Here is a 9109-nt window from a genome sequence, read left to right on the forward strand (position 1 = left end):
TGAAAACACCAAGCTTTCCCCTGCCTTTGTCGGAAACACTGCAGAGGTCCTGGAGAGCCTCTTTCATGACACCTGCCCCAGGTCATGCTCTGGTTTTTCTGGTGCAGAATCCATTTCATGCCTCCAAATGTATCCAAAACCATCTCAATTGTTACCACTCAGACTGGGTAGCAGTCAGCCCAGGAAGCAGTCAGCCATACAAAGGCCGCAGAATATCCTCCCTAGGCACAAGAGGACACCCTCCAACTGGAGCACTCCAGAAAAAATAGGAGGCCCCTGGGATCGGGGAGATCCATCCTGCTACAAAGGGCATCAGGTTTATCCATTTAAAAGGGCTGCTACCAGTTCTGGATGAGGGGCTCTGCCGCCTCTCCTTTATCTAAACAAAAACAAAAGAAAAATGAATGCCGTGGAAAGATGTGCTTTGAAAGGTGCGAATAGTCATGCAAAACCCTAGGTTCCACAATTACCTCAAAACCGCCTCTCCCATCTTTTGAAAAAGTTGGACTTTGTGTCTTCTCCAAACCGCCCTACCGCTAAGGAATTAAGGTAAAAACCTTTTATATGCCCCATCATCTCCCAAATGGGAATGGTCCCATTGGAAATTGGGTCCCTCAAGGACACCATGCTATTTTAATCATTTCTCCCCCGGTTTGGTGTGATGAGGAATTAGTTAATCCCAAGGTTATTTTGGATCCTGCTAGATGGACACTTTCCTCCTTGGAATAGCCCCATGGAGAAAACACATTATTTCTTGGGATGGCTAAAAGCTGTGGAAAAATGTCTGAATTGGCAATCAATTTTGGAAAATCCACATCGAATGGCCACCGATTCTCTGCAGAGCAGTAATTGGAGAGACACTTTCAAGACTCTTCGGGATTATCCAATTATCTTTCTAAGTGTTCACTTCCAAGTTCTCTCTACTTCAAGAATACTTTGTTGAACTCCAGAATAAGAGACTGATTCGATTTGGCTTGGTGATGGCAATGCAAGTTTTTTATACAAACGACTGAAAGGTTGGCCTATATCAGTCATCTGCAAGGGCTGAAGGGGTTTGGATTCCCAGACATGGTGCAGATTCGCTCTGGCTCTACCCTTGCCCCGAAAGGCTTCATCTAGCAATAAAATGGATTGGGTTTCTCTGCCCCCTCTGAAATTGGTGCAGAATCCATTTCATGCCTGCAAATGTATCCACCACCACCTCAATTGTTACCACTCAGACTGGGTAGCAGTCAGCCCAGGAAGCAGTCAGCCATACTAAGGCCACAGAACATCGTCCCTAGGTACCGAGGAAACACTCCAACTGGAGCACTCCAGAAAGCATAGGACGACCCTGGGATCTGGAGGAGATCCATCCTAGCTAGAAGAGGCATCAGGTTGTATCCAATTTACAAAGGGGCAGTAAACTCACCAGTTCTGGATGAGGCTCTGCCGACACTCTCCTTTATCTAAACAAAACAAAGAAAAAATAAGCAATAGCCATGGAACATGATGTGCTTTGAAAGGTGCGAATAGTCATGCTAAGAAAGCTCTAGGCTTCCACAATTACACTCAAAACCTGACCCCTCCCACTCTTTTGCACACAAAGAATTAGACGTGTCTTCTCCAAACTCGTGCCCTACCAGCTAAGGAATTGGGACAGTCTATACAAAACTTCTTTATATGGCCCATAATCTCCGAAATGGGAATGGTCCCATTGGGAATTTGGGTCCACGTCAAGGACACCATGCTATTTTTTACTCGTTTCTCTCCCCGAGGATTTGGTGTAGATGAGGAATTAGTTAATCCCAAGGTTATTTTGGATCCCTACATGGACACTTTCCACCTTGGAATAGCCCCCATGGAGAGAAATTGCTCACATTATTTCTTGGGATGGCTAAAAGCTGTGGAAAAATGTCTGAATTGGCAATCAACTTTGGAAAATCCATATCGAATGGCCACCAATTCTCTACAGAGCTGTAATTGGAGAGACACTTTCAAGGCTCTTCGGGATTATCCAATTATCTTTCTAAGTGTTCACTTCCAAGCTTCCTTTTCAAAGAATTTTGTTGAACTCAGAATAAGAATTAATCGATTTGGCTTGGTGATGGCTGGTTTTTACACAAACGACTGAAAGGTTGGCCTTTCAGTCTCTGTAAGCTGAAGGTCATTGGGATTCCCAGCATAGTCGATTCGTCGGCTCTACCCTTGCCCCAACTGCTAACAATAAAATGGATTGGGTTTCTCTGCCCCCTCTGAAATTGGTGCAGAATTCATTTCATGCCTGCAAATGTATCCACCACCACCTCAATTGTTACCACTCAGACTGGGTAGCAGTCAGCCATACAAAGGCCACAGAACATCCTCCCTAGGCACCCGAGGACACCCTCCAACTGGAGCACTCCAGAAAACATAGGAGGCCCCTGGGATCTGGAGGAGATCCATCCTAGGTACAAGAGGCATCAGGTTGTATCCAATTTACAAAGGGGCAGTAAACTCACCAGTTCTGGATGAGGCGGGCTCTGCCGACGCACTCTCCTTTATCTAAGACAAAAACAGAAAGAAAAAATAAGCAATAGCCGTGGAACATGATGTGCTTTGAAAGGTGCGCATAGTCATGCTAAGAAACCTCTAGGCTTCCACAATTACACTCAAAACCTGACCTTTCCCACTCTTTTGCACACAAAGATTTGGACTTTGTGTCTTCTCCAAACCCAAGCCCTACCAGCTAAGGAATTGGGACAGTCTATACGAAACTTCTTTATATGCCCCATCATCTCCCAAATGGGAATGGTCCCATTGGGAATTTGGGTGCACATCAAGGACACCAAGCTATTTTTTAATCATTTCTCTCCACAAGGATTTGGTGTAGATAAGGAATTAGTTAATCCCAAGGTTATTTTGGATGCCTGCTAGATGAACACTTTCCACCTTGGAATAGCCCCCATGGAGAGAAATTGCTCACATTGTTTCATGGGATGGCTAAAAGGTGTGGAAAAATGTCTGAATTGGCAATGAACTTTGGAAAATCCACATCGAATGGCCACCGATTCTCTGCAGAGCAGTAATTGGAGACACACTTTCAAGACACTTTCAATTATCTTTCTAAGCGTTCACTTCCAAGTTCTCTCTACTTCTAGAATGCTTTGTTGAACTCCTGAATAAGAGACTGATTCGATTTGCCTTGGTGATAGCAATGCAAGTTCTTTACACAAACGACTGAAAGGTTGGCCTATATCAGTCGTCTGTAAGGGCTGAAGATCATTGGGATTCCCAGACATAGTGCAGATTCGCTCTGGCTCTACCCTTGCCCTGAACTGCTTCACCTAACAATAAAATGGATTGGGTTTCTCTGCCCCCTCTGAAATTGGTGCAGAATTCATTTCATGCCTGCAAATGTATCCACCACCACCTCAATTGTTACCACTCAGACTGGGTAGCAGTCAGCCATACAAAGGCCACAGAACATCCTCCCTAGGCACCCGAGGACACCCTCCAACTGGAGCACTCCAGAAAACATAGGAGGCCCCTGGGATCTGGAGGAGATCCATCCTAGGTACAAGAGGCATCAGGTTGTATCCAATTTACAAAGGGGCAGTAAACTCACCAGTTCTGGATGAGGCGGGCTCTGCCGACGCACTCTCCTTTATCTAAGACAAAAACAGAAAGAAAAAATAAGCAATAGCCGTGGAACATGATGTGCTTTGAAAGGTGCGCATAGTCATGCTAAGAAACCTCTAGGCTTCCACAATTACACTCAAAACCTGACCTTTCCCACTCTTTTGCACACAAAGATTTGGACATTGTGTCTTCTCCAAACCCAAGCCCTTCCAGCTAAGGAATTGGGACAGTCTATACGAAACTTCTTTATATGCCCCATCATCTCCCAAATGGGAATGGTCCCATTGGGAATTTGGGTTCACATCAAGGACACCAAGCTATTTTTTAATCATTTCTCTCCACAAGGATTTGGTGTAGATAAGGAATTAGTTAATCCCAAGGTTATTTTGGATGCCTGCTAGATGAACACTTTCCACCTTGGAATAGCCCCCATGGAGAGAAATTGCTCACATTGTTTCATGGGATGGCTAAAAGGTGTGGAAAAATGTCTGAATTGGCAATGAACTTTGGAAAATCAACATCTAATGGCCACCCATTCTCTGCAGAGCAGTAATTGGAGAGACACTTTCAAGGCTCTTCGTGATTATCCAATTATCTTTCTAAGTGTTCCCCTCCTAAGTTCTCTCTACTTCAATTATATGTTTTTGAACTCCAGAATAAGAGACGGATTCGATTTGCCTTGGTGGTGGCAATGCAAGTTCTTTACACAACCGACTGAAAGGTTGGCCTATATCAGTCATCTGTAAGGGCTGAAGGTCATTGGGATTCCCAGATATAGTGCAGATTCGCTCTGGCTCTACCCTTGCCCCGAACTGCTTCACCTAGCAATAAAATGGATTGGGTTTCTCTGCCCCCTCTGAAATTGGTGCAGAATCCATTTCATGCCTGCAAATGTATCTACCACCACCTCAATTGTTACCACTCAGACTGGGTAGCAGTCAGCCCAGGAAGCAGTAAGCCATACAAAGACCGCAGAACATCCTCCCTAGGCACCCGAGGACACCCTCCAACTGGAGCACTCCAGAAAACATAGGAGGCCCCTGGGATCTGGAGGAGATCCATCCTAGCTACAAGAGGCATCAGGTTGTATCCAATTTACAAAGGGGCAGTAAACTCACCAATTCTGGATGAGGCGGGCTCTGCCGACGCACTCTCCTTTATCTAAGACAAAAACAGAAAGAAAAAATAAGCAATAGCCGTGGAACATGATGTGCTTTGAAAGGTGCGCATAGTCATGCTAAGAAACCTCTAGGCTTCCACAATTACACTCAAAACCTGACCTTTCCCACTCTTTTGCACACAAAGATTTGGACTTTGTGTCTTCTCCAAACCCAAGCCCTACCAGCTAAGGAATTGGGACAGTCTATACGAAACTTCTTTATATGCCCCATCATCTCCCAAATGGGAATGGTCCCATTTGGGAATTTGGGTGCACATCAAGGACACCAAGCTATTTTTTAATCATTTCTCTCCATAAGGATTTGGTGTAGATAAGGAATTAGTTAATCCCAAGGTTATTTTGGATGCCTGCTAGATGAACACTTTCCACCTTGGAATAGCCCCCATGGAGAGAAATTGCTCACATTGTTTCATGGGATGGCTAAAAGGTGTGGAAAAATGTCTGAATTGGCAATGAACTTTGGAAAATCAACATCTAATGGCCACCCATTCTCTGCAGAGCAGTAATTGGAGAGACACTTTCAAGGCTCTTCGTGATTATCCAATTATCTTTCTAAGTGTTCCCCTCCTAAGTTCTCTCTACTTCAATTATACGTTTTTGAACTCCAGAATAAGAGACGGATTCGATTTGCCTTGGTGGTGGCAATGCAAGTTCTTTACACAAGCGACTGAAAGGTTGGCCTATATCAGTCATCTGTAAGGGCTGAAGGTCATTGGGATTCCCAGATATAGTGCAGATTCGCTCTGGCTCTACCCTTGCCCCGAACTGCTTCACCTAGCAAGAAAATGGATTGGGTTTCTCTGCCCCCTCTGAAATTGGGGCAGAATCCGTTTCATGCCTGCAAATGAATCCACCACCACCTCAATTGTTACCACTCAGACTGGGTAGCAGTCAGCCCAGGAAGCAGTCAGCCATACAAAGGCCGCAGAACATCCTCCCTAGGCACCCGAGGACACCCTCCAACTGGAGCACTCCAGAAAACATAGGAGGCCCCTGGGATCTGGAGGAGATCCATCCTAGCTAGAAGAGGCATCAGGTTGTATCCAATTTACAAAGGGGCAGGAAACTCACCAGTTCTGGATGAGGCGGGCTCTGCCGACGCACTCTCCTTTATCTAAAACAAAAACAGAAAGAAAAAATAAGCAATAGCTGTGGAACATGATGTGCTTTGAAAGGTGCGAATAGTCATGCTAAGAAACCTCTAGGCTTCCACAATTACACTCAAAACCTGACCTCTCCCACTCTTTTGCACACAAAGAATTGGACTTTGTGTCTTCTCCAAACCCAAGCCCTACCAGCTAAGGAATTGGGACAGTCTATACGAAACTTCTTTATATGCCCCATCATCTCCCAAATGGGAATGGTCCCATTGGGAATTTGTGTCCACGTCAAGGACACCATGCTATTTTTTAATCATTTCTCTCCCCGAGGATTTGGTGTAGATGAGGAATTAGTTAATCCCAAGGTTATTTTGGATGCCTGCTAGATGGACACTTTCCACCTTGGAATAGCCCCCATGGAGAGAAATTGGTCACATTATTTCTTGGGATGGCTGAAAGCTGTAGAAAAATGTCTGAATTGGCAATCAACTTTGGAAAATCCACATCGAATGGCCACCGATTCTCTGCAGAGCAGTAATTGGAGAGACACTTTCAAGACACTTTCAATTATCTTTCTAAGTGTTCACTTCCAAGTTCTCTCTACTTCTAGAATGCTTTGTTGAACTCCTGAATAAGAGACTGATTCGATTTGCCTTGGTGATAGCAATGCAAGTTCTTTACACAAACGACTGAAAGGTTGGCCTATATCAGTCGTCTGTAAGGGCTGAAGGTCATTGGGATTCCCAGACATAGTGCAGATTCGCTCTGGCTCTACCCTTGCCCCGAACTGCTTCACCTAGCAATAAAATGGATTGGGTTTCTCTGCCCCCTCTGAAATTGGTGCAGAATTCATTTCATGCCTGCAAATGTATCCACCACCACCTCAATTGTTACCACTCAGACTGGGTAGCAGTCAGCCATACAAAGGCCACAGAACATCCTCCCTAGGCACCCGAGGACACCCTCCAACTGGAGCACTCCAGAAAACATAGGAGGCCCCTGGGATCTGGAGGAGATCCATCCTAGCTACAAGAGGCATCAGGTTGTATCCAATTTACAAAGGGGCAGTAAACTCACCAGTTCTGGATGAGGCGGGCTCTGCCGACGCACTCTCCTTTATCTAAGACAAAAACAGAAAGAAAAAATAAGCAATAGCCGTGGAACATGATGTGCTTTGAAAGGTGCGCATAGTCATGCTAAGAAACCTCTAGGCTTCCACAATTACACTCAAAACCTGACCTTTCCCACTCTTTTGCACACAAAGATTTGGACTTTGTGTCTTCTCCAAACCCAAGCCCTACCAGCTAAGGAATTGGGACAGTCTATACGAAACTTCTTTATATGCCCCATCATCTCCCAAATGGGAATGGTCCCATTGGGAATTTGGGTGCACATCAAGGACACCAAGCTATTTTTTAATCATTTCTCTCCATAAGGATTTGGTGTAGATAAGGAATTAGTTAATCCCAAGGTTATTTTGGATGCCTGCTAGATGAACACTTTCCACCTTGGAATAGCCCCCATGGAGAGAAATTGCTCACATTTTTTCATGGGATGGCTAAAAGGTGTGGAAAAATGTCTGAATTGGCAATGAACTTTGGAAAATCAACATCTAATGGCCACCCATTCTCTGCAGAGCAGTAATTGGAGAGACACTTTTAAGGCTCTTCGTGATTATCCAATTATCTTTCTAAGTGTTCCCCTCCTAAGTTCTCTCTACTTCAATTATATGTTTTTGAACTCCAGAATAAGAGACGGATTCGATTTGCCTTGGTGGTGGCAATGCAAGTTCTTTACACAACCGACTGAAAAGTTGGCCTATATCAGTCATCTGTAAGGGCTGAAGGTCATTGGGATTCCCAGATATAGTGCAGATTCGCTCTGGCTCTACCCTTGCCCCGAACTGCTTCACCTAGCAATAAAATGGATTGGGTTTCTCTGCCCCCTCTAAAATTGGTGCAGAATCCATTTCATGCCTGCAAATGTATCTACCACCACCTCAATTGTTACCACTCAGACTGGGTAGCAGTCAGCCCAGGAAGCAGTAAGCCATACAAAGGCCGCAGAACATCCTCCCTAGGCACCCGAGGACACCCTCCAACTGGAGCACTCCAGAAAACATAGGAGGCCCCTGGGATCTGGAGGAGATCCATCCTAGCTAGAAGAGGCATCAGGTTGTATCCAATTTACAAAGGGGCAGTAAACTCACCAGTTCTGGATGAGGCGGGCTCTGCCGACACACTCTCCTTTATCTAAAACAAAAACAGAAAGAAAAAATAAGCAATAGCCGTGGAACATGATGTGCGTTGAAAGGTGCGAATAGTCATGCTAAGAAACCTCTAGGCTTCCACAAGTACACTCAAAACCTGACCTCTCCCACTCTTTTGCACACAAAGAATTGGACTTTGTGTCTTCTCCAAACCCAAGCCCTACCAGCTAAGGAATTGGGACTGTCTATACCAAACTTCTTTATATGCGCCATCATCTCCCAAATGGGAATGGTCCCATTGGGAATTTGTGTCCACGTCTAGGACACCATGCTATTTTTTAATCATTTCTCTCCCCGAGGATTTGGTGTAGATGAGGAATGAGTTAATCCCAAGGTTATTTTGGATGCCTGCTAGATGGACACTTTCCACCTTGGAATAGCCCCCATGGAGAGAAATTGCTCACATTATTTCTTGGGATGGCTAAAAGCTGTGGAAAAATGTCTGAATTGGCAATCAACTTTGGAAAACCCACATCGAATGGCCACCGGTAATCTGCAGAGCAGTAATTGGAGAGACACTTTCAAGGCTCTTTGTGATTATCCAATTATCTTTCTAAGTGTTCCCCTCCTAAGTTCTCTCTACTTCAATTATACGTTTTTGAACTCCAGAATAAGAGACGGATTCGATTTGCCTTGGTGGTGGCAATGCAAGTTCTTTACACAACCGACTGAAAGGTTGGCCTATATCAGTCATCTGTAAGGGCTGAAGGTCATTGGGATTCCCAGATATAGTGCAGATTCGCTCTGGCTCTACCCTTGCCCCGAACTGCTTCACCTAGCAAGAAAATGGATTGGGTTTCTCTGCCCCCTCTGAAATTGGGGCAGAATCCGTTTCATGCCTGCAAATGAATCCACCACCACCTCAATTGTTACCACTCAGACTGGGTAGCAGTCAGCCCAGGAAGCAGTCAGCCATACAAAGGCCGCAGAACATCCTCCCTAGGCACCCGGGGACAACTC

At 45.1% G+C, this 9109-nt stretch overlaps 1 long non-coding RNA gene across 2 annotated transcripts; it reads right to left on the reverse strand.

The window, feature by feature from the left end:
• Positions 1-363: 363 nt before the first annotated feature.
• Positions 364-9093, reverse strand: LOC116420413. Of its 2 annotated transcripts, none has more exons than XR_004230736.1 (7): positions 8090-9093; positions 6958-7000; positions 5852-5894; positions 4719-4761; positions 3587-3629; positions 2481-2523; positions 364-379 (listed from the first exon to the last, which is right to left on the reverse strand). It is a non-coding gene; the product is annotated as an uncharacterized LOC116420413 (long non-coding RNA). The 2 variants fall into 2 exon arrangements; XR_004230735.1 differs by lacking the exon at positions 364-379 and adding an exon at positions 1429-1448.
• Positions 9094-9109: the final 16 nt, after the last annotated feature.

The sequence above is a fragment of the Sarcophilus harrisii genome, unplaced genomic scaffold (genome assembly GCF_902635505.1).
Source record: "Sarcophilus harrisii unplaced genomic scaffold, mSarHar1.11, whole genome shotgun sequence".
NCBI lineage: Eukaryota > Metazoa > Chordata > Mammalia > Dasyuromorphia > Dasyuridae > Sarcophilus > Sarcophilus harrisii.